The following is a 14,548-nucleotide window of genomic DNA, read 5'->3' on the forward strand; positions in this document are numbered from 1 at the left end:
AGACCATTGGAAAAGTGCAGTATTAGGGTGGGAGTGTCCCAATTTTCCAGGTACCGTCTGTCATGGCTTCCCTTGGCTAGGAAAGGGAATTCTTCGACCCCTTGTGCTTCCCGGGTAAGGCAATGCCCTTCCTTGCTTTGGCTCACACTCCATGGGCTGCATCCATTGTCTGAAAAGCCCCAGTGAGATGAACCTGGTACCTAAGTTTGAAATGCAGAAATCACCCATCATCTGCGTCACTTATGCTGGGAGCTGTAGACTGGAGCTGTTCTTATTTGGCCATCTTTAGAATTGTGTCCACCAATTTAGTATTAAGAGAACCAAGAAGATCCAAGATAGCCAAAATATGCAGCCAGAAAGAGCATTTCTCACCAAGAGACCAGACCATTAAGAAGACCAGCACACTCTGAACAGATCTTCAGAAGGAAGGCACTGAGTGTGTACAGAGGCAGGATGCAGATCATGAGCTGAGGGAAAAGGAAGCTGGAAACCCTGCACAGGGCTGGCAAGCAACAGGACTCATTCATGATCCCATTGGCTCCTAGGGAACTGGTATGTTAAGTAGCCAAGAAGTGGCCTAATCTCACCAAAGACATCCAGAATCCAAACTGCCAGAGACCTCATGACTCCCATGGACACTTGAGCTGGCAAGGAGAGCTGCTTGGAGAGGTGGCAGGGACAGGACTCCAGTCTGTGTGAAGCTCAGAGAATTTGACACAGGAAGGGCTGCACAGCCAGTGATGCCCATCTCCCAAGGTTTGGCATGCTCCTCTAGGAGGCAAGACACATGAATGTCTTGCCTGTGGCACAGGGCAAATTTGATCTGAGAATCCCCCTGTCTGCCAACCTCTTCCAAGATCCCTTCCTGGCTGTCTTCAATGGCAGAACAGTCTTGGACACCCGACTTGGGTTCATCCCAGTCACTGCTGCCATAGCTTCTTCACTGGCAGACTCTACCTGTAGACAGCTTCAGCAGAAGGGTTTCTGCCAACATATACCCACCCAAAGCATCCCCCCACCACTTTGCAAGCACACTCACCTGCAGCTTCCCTCTACTACTTTGTTGGTGTACACTCACCTGCAGACACCAACCCCTACTTTGCATTGCTGGTGTGCACACAAGTCTGAAACTTACAACCTTTCTGCCATGGGTGCATGTACATGTGCACTTCACAGCCACAACCCTGACACCACCAGAGCATGTGCATGGACCCCATTGCATTGCTGCTGCCACAAATACAAACACATGAGGAGTCTGCCACATCACCACCATGACAAGCATGCATGCATTGACTCTACTGCACTCCTGCTGGTGAATGCACGTTCATGGATCCCAATGCATTGCTATCTCCAGTACAAGTATGCACACACAAACCCTAACATCCCACCACCGTTGGCAAGTGCATGTGAATGCAGACACCAGTGCCACTGCTACAATGAAGTGCTTTTGCTGGCACTCCCTATGAGAATGCTGTTGCCAGCAGATTGAGAGAAACTTAGATGCAGTTGGTTCTTACCTTCAAAGGGCCAGAGAACAATGCCTTGTGCCTAGATCCAGGCCTCCAGAGTTACAGCACATTGCCCAGGAGTGCTGAGCTGATCCTTGGCCCCCTACAGTCATCTAGCGAAACAAAGCCAGTCATCTAGTGAAGCAAAGCCAGTCAACTGAGCTCAACTTACAACACAGTCAAATCCACAAGGGCATCAAAGAAAGTAAAATGCCTATCCAAAGGACAGAAACTTCAAAGATTAAAAAGAAGATTAGCCCACCCACATGAGAAAAACAAACAAACAAACAAACAAAACCCCCCAAAAAACAGCACAGTAACTCAGGTATCTCAAAAACTAGCAGGTCTTCTTATCTCCAAATGACTGTACTATCTTTCCAGCAATTGTTCTTAATGCTGAAACTGCTGGAATGATAAACATATTATTCAGTATCTGAATAGCAATGAAGATTAATGAGATTCTGGAATAGCTGAAACACAATCCAAAACATCTAGTGAATCCAATAAAGCAACACAAGAGCAGAAATATAAAATAGTCACTTTAGTAAAACCAAACTATCTAATAGAGATGAAAAACTCACTATGGGAATTTCATAATACAATTGGGATTATTAAAAAATAGACCAAGCTGAGAAGAGTATCAGAGCTCAAAGACGTGCTTTGAATCAATTCAATGAGGTAAAACTAAAAAAGAAAAAATAATGAAGAATGAACAAAACCTAGAAGAAATATGGGATTATGTAAAGAGACCAAACTGACAACTCATTGGCATCCCTGAGAGAGAGGAAGAGATCAAGCAACTTCAAAAACATATTAGAGGATACTGTGCACAAAAATACCTGAACCTCACTAGAGAGGTCAACATTAAATTCAGAAAATGAAGAGAACCCCTGCAAGACACTATGAAAGATGACAATCCCTAAGATACACAGTCATCACATTCTCCAAAATCAATGTTAAAAAATATTCAAGGCAGGTAGAGAGATGGGCAGGTCACCAAAAAGGGAATCCCATTGTATAAGTCTATTTTCACACTGTTACAAAGGACTGCCCGAGACTGGGTAATTTATTTAAAAAAAGAAGTTTAATTGGCTCTCAGTTCAGTATGGCTGAAGAAGCCTCAGAAAGCTTAAAATCATGGCAGGAGGTGAAGGCAAAGCAAGGTACCATCTTCACAAGGCGACAGCAAGGAGAAGTGCCAAGAAAAGAGGAAGAGCCCCTTTTAAAAGCATCAGATCTCATGAGAACTCACTATCATGAGAACAGCATGGGGGAAACTGCCCCTATGATTCAATTACCTCCACCTGGTCTATTACTTAACACTTGGGGTTTTGGGTATTATGGGGATTACAATTCAAGATGAGATTTGGGTGGAGACACAAAGCCTAACTGTATCACCCATCAAGCTAATAGCAGACTTTTCAACAGAAATGCTACAAGCCAGAAAATATTGGGAACCTATATTCAGAATTCTTAAAGAAAAGAAATTCCAACCAAGAATTTCATATCCAGCCAAACAATGCTTCATAAGTTAAGGAGAAATAATACCCTTTTCAGACAAGCACGTACTAAGGAAATTCAGACAAGCATGTGCTAAGGAAACTCACTATCATCAGATCTGCTGGGTAAGGGATCTTTAAGAGAGTTCTAAACATGGTCATAAAAAAATCACACCTGCTAAAACAAAAGCACACTTAAGCATATAGCCCACAAACACTATAAAGCAACTACACAATCAAGTCTGCATAAGAACCAGCTAAAATCATGACAGAATCCAATCAGTATATATCAATGTTGATCTTTAATATAAACAGGTTAAACATCCCACATAAAAGACACAGAGTGGCAAGTTGGCAAAGAAGCAAAACTCAACTATATGCTGTCTTCAAGAGACACATCTCACATACAATGATATTCATAGGCTCAAAGTAAATGGATAGAAAGAAATATACCAAGCAAATGAAAAACAAAACCCAGCAGAGGCTGCTATTCTAATTGCAAAAAACAGACTTGAAACCAATAATGATCAAAAAAGATAATAAATCAACAGAAACAAAAATTGGTTCTTTGACAGAATAAAGAAGATTGATAGATCACTAACTAGATGAATAAAGAAAAGAGATACAAATAAGCACAGTCAGAAATGACAAAGGGGCCACTATGAGAGGTGAAAAACTCACTCATTCTAAAAATACTCCGTAAGCTAATAAAAAAAGCAAATGAAAAATGCAAATGTTTCACACTTAAGCAATTGTAGTATTGTCAAAGCTTACTGAATGGAGATTCAAAAATTTATTGGGGAGCTTGTTCCAGGATTTATTCTTTCTGACCCAAGGTTCTCCATTCTAACAAACATTTAAACACTATAAACTCATTTTCTCTATTTCTGTCTTCTGGAGAAAAGAAAAATGCCAGTCAGTTACCAGAAGACAATTTAACTGTCTATAGACAGCTGAGCCTTATTTTCCTTTATAACAACACTTCATGGTAGATAATAATCAAATGCATTATTCAATCTTTTTCTGTCTTGGAGTCTCAATCTCATCTACAGCCTTCCATGGTCTGAAATATAAGTAAATGACTTCTGGGGTAAATCTCTTTGAGAAATGCTATTTAAAAATCTTGCAAATTTACAGATTAGCAGTAGTCAAAATTGGGTACTTAGGATTTATCATCACTCAAGCTATTTAGTTGGTATTACATTTAAAAGTTATTGATTCTGCCTACAACCAGAATCAGCAGAGCCTGCCATTCCATTTGCATTGCTTCTATGGCCAATTACTGCAACCACAGGCCAATCCCATTGCAATTTTTCCCTTTTTCTAAGCAAGAAAAGAAATCCCAACAAATTGAGTTGCTTTTACATGGTTAAAAAGTCTGGCTCCAGTTAAATACATTATTATGGAACTTATTGAATAAAGGCAAGTTATCTCCCAGCTCACAGATTTGACCTTGACCTGCCTCACCTCTCACAATATAAAATGATTTAAGCTTTTACACATAAAGGTAGCCATACAATTTTCTATTTATGCCAACTATTTATGCCAACTATTATGTTAAAAACATTTAATTTCATTTAATATATTTTTAACTTGTCTAAATTTTCTAAACATTTTTAGATCTTTCCTACCTCATGAAGAACAAAAGTAGGCACACGAGTATAATCCTTTGATCCTTGTATGGAATGGTCACATATAAAGGAGACTATTATTGTAGTGGAACATCTATATCAATGCTGTTACTATTAAAGCATTTTAGCAGTAAAAAACAAAAAAAACAAAAAAAAAAAAAAAAAGAAAGAAAATGGAAATTAAAATCTCTCAATAAATGTTCAAATGGCCTGAAGTTTTGATTATGCTCCCAGGGTTATGGATTTAAAAACCAAACTTTGGTCAGAAACCATATTAACCTTTTAGAACAGTCACTATACCAATAATTTTAAGATATAATTTGGATCATTTCATTTCTTCTATGATTGAGTCACGGACTGCAGAGCTTTTAATGGAAGCTTTACAGATTCTGAAAGGACCAGGCAGCTGTTTAGGCTCTGCATGATTAGATGCTTAAAACTGGATTTAAATCCTCTAAAATATCAGTTTTGCTTCTCCAGTTCAAGATAAGAGCACTGTACATTAAATGGGTTATCATTGGTAATTTGATGTGGACCACTGAGTTTATTGAAATTGCAGATCTCAACAATCTCAGTACTGTCTGATTTAGCATGAACATCTGGAAAACTATTTTCTTGGAATTCAATTAATTTTTGTCCTTTTGTGGTTAGCAGTTTTATATACCAGTTAATCTCTTTATTAGAGTTCTTGTAATTATTACTCAGCTCAATCGATACTAAAGTTATTAGAATCCCATAATCAAGAGTGCCTGTCAGGGTCCTTTCCATCCTTTTCATGAGCTTCATTGAAGACACAGCACTTTAGGATTTTACTTGCTTGTAAAGAGCTTTCAGAAAACATATCAGAATTAAGCAATTATCTGTAAACAATACTTAATATGGTCATGGTTAAATGCAGAATTGACGAGAACATCGTGTTATTTCTGTGGTCCACAATAATTTAACGTAATAACCATCATTATGACTGATAACCTATACTGAGACATATCAGAATTTTAGGAATATCATAAAATTTTGTAATGCATATAATAGCATATCTATAAAGCTATAACTTGGAGATTAAACATTATGTCTTTTTTTGGCAATGCTTCCCATATATTTTAACATATCAAAAAAGGCCATTTGTTATTTCTCTTTTGGAAGCTGCAGTGGCTTTTGGTAACATCCCAAAGTTAAAGATAAAAAATACTTAATTTTAGAATTTATTATTTTATTTTGGAAAGTTTGTCAAATACCAGGTATTTAGGACACCTAATATTAAATTAACAGTTTAAAACACAAATCAAAATGATATCACAGATTATTGTAAAATAATATTCATTTAGTGAAAGCAATAATAAAATGGTTTATAAGAAGCAAAATCCTTTATTCTTTGATAGAGAAGACACTCAGTTTTCCAATAAAAATTCTATAAAAGCATGAAACAGAATCTGCCTCTCCTCTCCTTTTTTTCTTTCCTGCAGTTTACTTTAAAAGTGAAAAAAAAGTCTTTTACTATCTCATAAATATTACATGAATGTCTTGTTTAAATGAGAAAACAAAATTTTACTTTTATATTAGTGTATTATCAATACTAAAGATAGTTTTGACAAATTGTCATAAACAGATCCATCTATTTTCAGTTAGGTTTTGACAACAGAAGATAAGATTTCCATAAACCTTTTACAACCTCTTACAAATTAAATTTTTTTTATTCCTCAACTTTTTAGATTCCTTTAGTTTCATCTATATTATTTTTCTCCATTTTGAAACATTTAAATAACCTTTAAACTAGACAATATTACTTTTCTTTTAGGAAAAGCCATATCCTCAAACCTTTTTTGTAAACTTCCTCATGAAAAACACATCTTACTTTTCTAAAACTCTCTGCATATAGAATTATTTCTTATATTGAGTAATTTTAATTACATATGGTAATCAAAATTTTGACTCTATACCCAATCTCCAGTGAAAAACTTAGGAAGGAAGTAATTTTGAACTATTTTATATCAGTATTTATAGATGAAAACAATTTCATAAATTTTTAGAAAGATATGTTTCTTCAATTTTTTAATTAACAGGTATAAATATATTTACCTTTTCTATACCATCTAAAAATTAGATGCCAAAGTATATGAACTGCAACTTAAACATATGTTTAATAACTAATATTTCAGTATTTTTACTTACCCAAAATTGACTCAGTTTATGATTATGTATTATTTAATTTAACATGAGTTTAAGATTTTTGAAGTGATTTGAAATTACTAAAAAGAATTTTGAAATGATGACACACATACACTTCCTAACATCTTCCCCAGTTGTCCTGGTTCCCAAGAAATTACCTGGCACTCAAGAACAGGGATGAAGTACAGGGCCTGTCTTGGCTCTAAATTTACATATCAAAATATCAAAATACAGAGCTGAGGACAGAAGACAGGTCTGTGAAGAGGATGCCTGGAGAATCCAATCCCTCCAAGTATGGGCAGGGAGAAAAGCTGGGCCATATAGCATGGGGCCATACTGTTCTTGGCTCTGCCTTGCAGTTGATAGCCCAGGTGCTGAGGACATACAAATATCCTAAGACTTCACCATGGACACCTGTGCAGATCCCAAATTCAGAGGCTCAAACCAAAGACATACACTCATAGTAAGATGTGTGCAAGGCTTTGGGGCAACTCAGGAGCCAGGCTTTACAGCTTTAGCTCACAGACAAATCAAGCAATGATAAAAAATTTACAAAAGCAAAAATTTTACAACCTTAAAACATGTAGCAAAGACAGCATAAATCTGTCCAACCCAGTAGACGCAGGCAAAAAAAGTCTGAAATATGTTTAATAATGACAATCCTGGAAATATTCCTATTTTATTTTACCAGCAATTTAAAAACTAGCATTAGGGCCGGGTGCAGTGGCTCATGCCTGTAATCTCAGCACTTTGGGAGGCCGAGGCGGGTGGATCATGAGGTCAGGAGATTGAGACCATCCTGGCTAACATGGTGAAACCGTGTCTCTACTAAAAATACAAAAAAAAAATTAGCTGGGTGTGGTGGCAGGCACCTGTAGTCCCAGCTACTCGGGAGGCTGAGGCAGGAGAATGGCAGGAACCCGGGAGGCAGAGCTTGCAGTGAGCCGAGATCGCACCACTGCACTCCAGCATGGGTGACAGAGTGAGACTCTCTGTCAAAAAATAAAAATAATAAAAATAAACAAATAAATAAATAAATTAAAACGAGCTTTATTTACCAAATATTTTATCACATAACACATAGAGACATACAGAAATGCAGACATACAAGAAACTATTTTGTAGCTTCCACTATGATTTTTCATTTGTGAGCTTCCAAATAGTTTTCATTTTCCCTATTCAGACTATAGATCTTCAAATCAACTGTTGCATTGCCCTAAGCAACTGTTACTATGCAATCCTAAATCTGCACTTTTAAAGGGATGACTCTTAGGTTAAATGATGTAGATAATTTATACCTCAAAAGCGCAGAGCTAAGACTTAAAACTTAAATACTGTACCATCATTTGCTCAGCACCTCCTCCCCTAAAAAAGAGGTTTTAGGTATAGGTCCTCTCAAGAAAAAAATAGCCAGTAAAAGAACCTTAAACAAAATTAAGACCTATTATGTAAATTTAAACCAATGACAAGAAGTTTTAGTGACTCAATCTTTCCTCCAAGTGAACAGAGTCAGACACTCCTGCAAATAGAAATTACAAAATAGCTAGCTAAATGCCAGACAGGTGTATTTGGGAGGGGAACTTAGTTCAACAGATGCTCTTTTAAATTTATCTGCTGTTTCTTAGATAAATTTACTGAGTTTGGGGTGAAGTCCATTAAGGAATAGGGCAAAGAAAGCATTGTCTATGCCTGGATTCACCATGGATAGCTCTGAAAAAGAAACAAGTCTATTTTACCTGAAGACCTGCTTTTTATATACACCTCATTGGGCTTTATTTTCACATTCAAGGCAGAAGTGTCACTAAGCCAAAAGGTTAAGGGATTTGGTTTTTTCTTATCCACTGGGCACTTAAGCTTTTTTATTTCTTTTTGTAAAGAGCCTTTTAAAAGACAGTAAAAATATTGAAATCTCTTTAGAACCTTACGCACATCAATAAGCATTCCTGAGTTAGTCTAATTGAAGTACCTCATTTTTAAACATGTTTCTTAAAGTGCAGTGCTGTTTTTTTGGAAAGTTCCACTGTAGTTTTAAATTATCTTAAGTAAGTTTTTGTCATTTTTGTAAGCATTTGCTGCTTCCAGGGCCTAATATTTATATAAATAAATGTAGGCATAGCCAGAAGGTGGAGTACTAATTTCTTCAAAAATTAAAAATGCCATTTTTTGTGTGGACTCTTGGCTTTGATTCTCAGATATTTTTCATCAATTTAGCCAATGATTTTTCCCTACCTAAGCTCACAAGGAAAAGAAGCAAAAGGAATAGAACACAAAAATCCCAGTTAATTTCTGAAAGCCAGAGTTTGCAACCCCTGCAGTATTGCCATTTACTGCCAGTTTCTCTCTGATCCAGTCAGATATCCAAGGCCTCTAACTGGATCCTATCCAGTTAATTTTCAAATCCAATCTGACCTTGAACCCAGGCCATTAGTATCTTTCTCAACTTTTGAACCCAGTCCAGATAAAAAAATGTGCCAAACAATCTTGTATAGCTCAAACACAAATGCATGGAGCTTCATAATGTAAGAGAAAACTTATCCACGATCCCTAGCAGCTGTGAGAGAGTAAAGGACACAATGGGCCTAGTGGGTACCTCACTTACTTGGTCACTTAATGCTCCTAAGGATCACTGGAAGCTTTAATTTTGATCCCACATCTAATACCATCTGTTAAAAAAGAGAAAGAGATAAATTAGATTTAACAGAGTTTAATTGATCAAAAATCAGTTAATGAATCAGGCAGTTCTCCTAAACCAGAATAGATTTAGTGTGACTCTGGGGATGCTGTATGGTCAGAAAAAAAGAAAGTGACATACAGAAAATGGTAGTGAGATACAATAATAGCTGAATTGGTTACAGCTCAGGGTTTGCCTTATTGAACATGGTTTGAACATTTGGACAACTGTGACTAAAACTTTGTGATTGGCACAAGAGGTTATGATCTATTTATAACTCCAGTTAGGTTACAGTTCACTATGTACAAAGAAACCCTTAGGCCAAAGTTAAAATATGTAAGGTGACAGCTTTAGTCTAAATCTAATTTAACAAAATGTTGAATCAACTTTGCATTCCATAGATTAATAGAATGATAGATTATTAGATTAATCCCACTTGATAACGGGGCATAATATTTTTATATGTGACTTGATTTTGTCTGATAGTATTTTGTTGAGTATTTTTGCATATATATTCATAATGGATACTGAAGATTTCTTTTCTTCTTACTTCTTTGTCCGGCATTGGCATTGTGACAATACTGGCCCCATAGTATACGCTAAGAATTATTCCCTTTAATTCTATCTTTTAGAATAGTTTAAGGGGTAGTGCCATTCATCCTTTAAACATTAGGTAACATTTTTGAGTGATTACATCTAATTTGGGCTTTTCTTTGTTGGAAGTTTTTGAGATACCGAAAAACGTCTTTACGCCTTACAGATATATTCATAATTTCTATTTCTTCTTGAGTAATTTACAGCAGTTTCTGTCATTCTAGGAATTTTTCCATTTCTTTTTTTTTTTTTTTTTTTTTTTTGAGACGGAGTCTTGCTCTGCCGCCCAGGCTGGAGTGCAGTGGCCGGATCTCAGCTCACTGCAAGCTCCGCCTCCTGGGTTCACGCCATTCTCCTGCCTCAGCCTCCCGAGTAGCTGGGACTACAGGCGCCCGCCACCGCGCCTGGCTAGTTTTTTGTATTTTTTTAGTAGAGACGGGGTTTCACCGTGTTAGCCAGGATGGTCTCGATCTCCCGACCTCGTGATCCGCCCGTCTCGGCCTCCCAAAGTGCTGGGATTACAGGCTTGAGCCACCGCGTCCGGCCAAGGAATTTTTCCATTTCATCTATGTTTTTCAATTTGTCATACAATTGTTCACAGTATTTTTAATAACACATTTTATTCCTTTATCGTTAATAGTAAAATCCCCTTTTGCCAAGGGTCTCAGTGTGCATGCTGGGGCATTGAATTCAACACTCAGTCAGATGATCTGCACCTGTTTCTTAGTCTTCACTTTCTGTTTACCTAGATCCTCAAAGTCAGCCAGAAGTCATACATTTGTGCCTGTTCAGATCTCTCTTTAGCATGCACACATTTCTATGCATGCATTTGTCTTTTTAGTATCCCCGAAATTGGTTGAAACGTTTCAAAGCCCATATGCATTTTTCACTCCTCATCTTTTCCTCTTAAGTTTGCTAGACAATCTATTGTTGGCCTAATATCCATCATCTCAGGCAGGAGCAACTAAAACAATTGTATTTAAATGTTTTTGAGTCATGTCCACAGAAAAACCACAGAAAGTGGTTTTTAATACCGAATCTTACATCAGGCAAAATAATGACTAGATTTTCAAGTTGGGTGTTCCAGGGACAACAAAAGATGTTAAATAGTGACTATTCTTCGGGAATGTGACTTTGAAAGATGTATACCACTGACATGCTCTCTTTAGTATCAATAAGGTGAACTGTTATATTTTCCACGGGTTCAGACAAGCTGGAATATAGGGAATAGTATCACTTCTAGCTAAAATGGATAAAGCTCCCTATTCTTAATAATATTCAGCCATTTTTCTCCATTTTATTCCCTAGGTTTCTATACACATTTGATTAATTTGCATAGTTCCAACAGTGTTGATTTTGAGTTTTTCTTTTTTTTTTCCCTTGTTTTTTTCCCTGAAAGTCCCTAGTCTACCATTTTACTGACAAAAATTGTATTCGATTTTTAAAAATCTTTAGCTGCAGGCAGGGTGCAGTGGCTCATTCCTGTAATCCCAGCACTGTGGGAGGCCGAGGTGAGTGGATCACCTGAGGTTGTGAGTTTGAGACCAGCCTGACCAACATGGAGAAACCCTGTCTTTAATAAAAATACAAAATTAGCCAGGTGTGGTGGCTCATGCCTGTAATCGCAGCTACTCTGGATGCTGAGGCGGGAGAATCGCTTGAACCCAAGAGGCGGAGGTGGTGGTGAGCTGAGATCACGCCATTGCACTCCAGCCTGGGCAATAAGGGCAACACTCTGTCTCAAAAAAAAAAAAAAAAAAAAAAAAAAAAAAAAAAAAAAAAAAAAATCTTTAGCTGCATAAATGACTATACTTCTGCTGTTTTACTGACTTTTCATAAATGTTTTTGTGGTTACTGTTTTTTACCTTGCACCAAAAAAAAAAAAAAAAAAAAACCCAAAATGGAAAAGAGTGATGCACCTCAGTGCACTTTCCTCCCAGTGTGCAGGCCAGTCAGAGGTTCTCTGAGAACCCCTTTATACTCAGCTGTGTCACTCCCCCCTGTAAGGAAGTACATCTAACAGACATTAGAATAAAGATAAGGGTAAGAATGAAGACCAATCTTAACTTCTTCCTGCTGACAGAGGGCGTTGTTTTGGGGAAAACTGCAGTCAGAGCTCCCTTAAAGGCCTATCTAAGGGTTCCCAGCAAAACAGACTATTCTCTGAGGCTCCAGTTGCATGACCATTTGTAGTTTGATGGCCTAAAGCCAAGAAAAGACAAACCGGGTTATTAAAAAACACATATCGAAATGAAACAAGGGGAGGGGTAAGGACAGCTTAAAAATCCCAAGGCCTTTTGCCAGTGGGTATAGGGAGAGGAAGACTGAAATCATGATTGGTAAAACAAACAAACAAACAAACAAACAAAACCTTTACTCTTTTGCTGGCATGTTGGCCTTCTGGGTTCCTTTCCCTTGAGCCCAACCCTAAGCCAACCAGTTTAAGGTTTGGGAAATTAACTCTTTCCAGTTTGGAGGATGCATCTGAGGGTAGCATTCCAGAGTATGGAGACACAGTTACCTATCAGTGAAGAGAGGACAGAGGAGGAGAATAGAAAAAATAAGGAGCTTTTCAAAGGAGTCCCAGATATCAGGATGCATTTGGAAGGGGTACAGACTCAAGATGAATGGCTACCCATCAAGAAAGAGGGGAGCAGGCATTCCTGGTTCCCTTTTCTTCCTAGCAGATACCCAGAATACATTAGGGAGAGAAGGAAGAGCATCCTTTCCCTTTTCCGTCCTTGCATCTCCAAGTTCTGGGAACCTTGGCAGGTGCCACCCATGGGTGCCAAAATGGCTTGCACCCATGAAACAGGGAGGGCCTAGAGAATATAAATTATCTCCTCTCATCTATGTTTCTAAGCCAACTACTGACAGTAGCTTTGATGTTCCCTGGACCTCATTTATGCCATGGATACCAGCATGACTTTTATCCATGAAACAAGAAGCTTGGCTTGATTGGCAGGAATTAGCAATGCTTGCCTGTGCTGCATATATTAGCTTCTGTTGTCACCTGTCTCTGGATCCCTTAGGTCGTTTTCTTCTTAAGGCTTTGACCTGAAGCTTGAAATTGAGTTTTGGAGAAAAATGTGTCTTGGGGGCATTGCATGGACTCCTATCATAAACCGAATGCTAAGGTGAGGCTGTAGAAATGAGTCCTCCTTCAACAAGGGAGACAAAAAGATGTCTTGTGACATGACCAGATAACCAGTGGCTATAGCTATGCTTGGTAAATTTTGGGTGCAGGGTGCTTGTATTGGGTTAGCTCCCTTCATCTTACTTTCCCAAAAAGGAAACCTCCAATTGGTGGGCATCCTATTTATTCCCATCACCTGGTAGGATTTGCAGGATAATTGCTCAGAACTTGAGTACTGATCCAGATTTTTACATTACCCATCCCTCTTGTTATTTCTGAGATGCAGCCAGAGATTGCTGATTGGTTCACAGGAACAAGCAGAGTTAGTCTAAAATGTAGGCGAAAACGTAAAAACAACTAGTGAGTTTAGAATTTAATGACAAAAGTATGGTAAGTTTTGAAACATAATTTCTTTACGTCTAGTTCTAATTTTTGTTAAAAAAATCAAATCATGATAGGGCTAAGTGGTTTGCAAAATAGACTTTAGTCTTACATTTGGCCTGATTACTTGCATAAAGGGAAGCAAGAATAACTATTTCTACATAGGACCTTTAGATTGGCTTTGAAGAAACTGTTCCACAAGAAGTCTCAGATAAGACATATATATATATATATACTTTTAGTTTTTATTATACTTTAAGTTCTAGGGTACATGTGCACAATGTACAGGTTTGTTACATACGTATACATGTGCCATGTTGGTGTGCTGCACCCATTCACTTGTCATTTACAGTAGGTATATCTCCTAATGCTAACCCTCCCCCCGCCCCCCACTCCATGACAGGCCCCGGTGTGTGAAGTTCCCCTTCCTGTGTCCAAGTGTTCTCATTGTTCAGTTCCCACCTATCAGTGAGAACATGCAGTGTTTGGCTTTCTGTTCTTGCGATAGTTCGCTGAGAATGATGGTTTCCAGCTGCCTCCATGTCCCTACAAAGGACATGAACTCATTCTTTTTTATGGATGCATAGTATTCTATGGTGTATATGTGCCACATTTTCTTAATCCAGTCTGTCATTGATGGACATTTGGGTTGGTTCCAAGTCTTTGCTATTGTGAATAGTGCCACAATAAACATATGTGTGCATGTGTCTTTATACCAGCATGATTTAAAATCCTTTGGGTATATACCCAGTAATGGGATGGCTGGGTCAAATGGTATTTCTAGTTCTAGATCCTTGAGGAATCGCCACTCTGTCTTCCACAATGGTTGAACTAGTTTATAATCCCACCAACAGTGTAAAAGTATTCCTATTTCTCCACATCCTCTCCAGCATCTGTTGTTTCCTGGATATTTAATGATTGCCAATCTAACTGGTGTGAGATGGTATCTCATTGTGGTTTTG

General features: G+C 37.8%; 1 protein-coding gene across 32 annotated transcripts in view; it reads right to left on the minus strand.

Moving 5' to 3' along the window:
- The window catches only part of SPIN4 (spindlin family member 4), a 287,004-nt gene that overhangs the window by 166,674 nt on the left and 105,782 nt on the right, over positions 1–14,548 (minus strand). For 19 of the 32 annotated variants that reach the window (XR_012429753.1, XR_012429751.1, XR_012429762.1 and 16 more), the window contains one exon: positions 9,404–9,467. The exons of the other annotated variants lie outside the window; for them this stretch is intronic. The gene's annotated coding sequence lies outside the window, so the exon portion shown is untranslated. The remainder of the gene's footprint in view (positions 1–9,403; positions 9,468–14,548) is intronic. 32 annotated transcript variants of the gene reach the window in all.

The sequence above is a fragment of the Macaca fascicularis genome, chromosome X (genome assembly GCF_037993035.2).
Source record: "Macaca fascicularis isolate 582-1 chromosome X, T2T-MFA8v1.1".
NCBI lineage: Eukaryota > Metazoa > Chordata > Mammalia > Primates > Cercopithecidae > Macaca > Macaca fascicularis.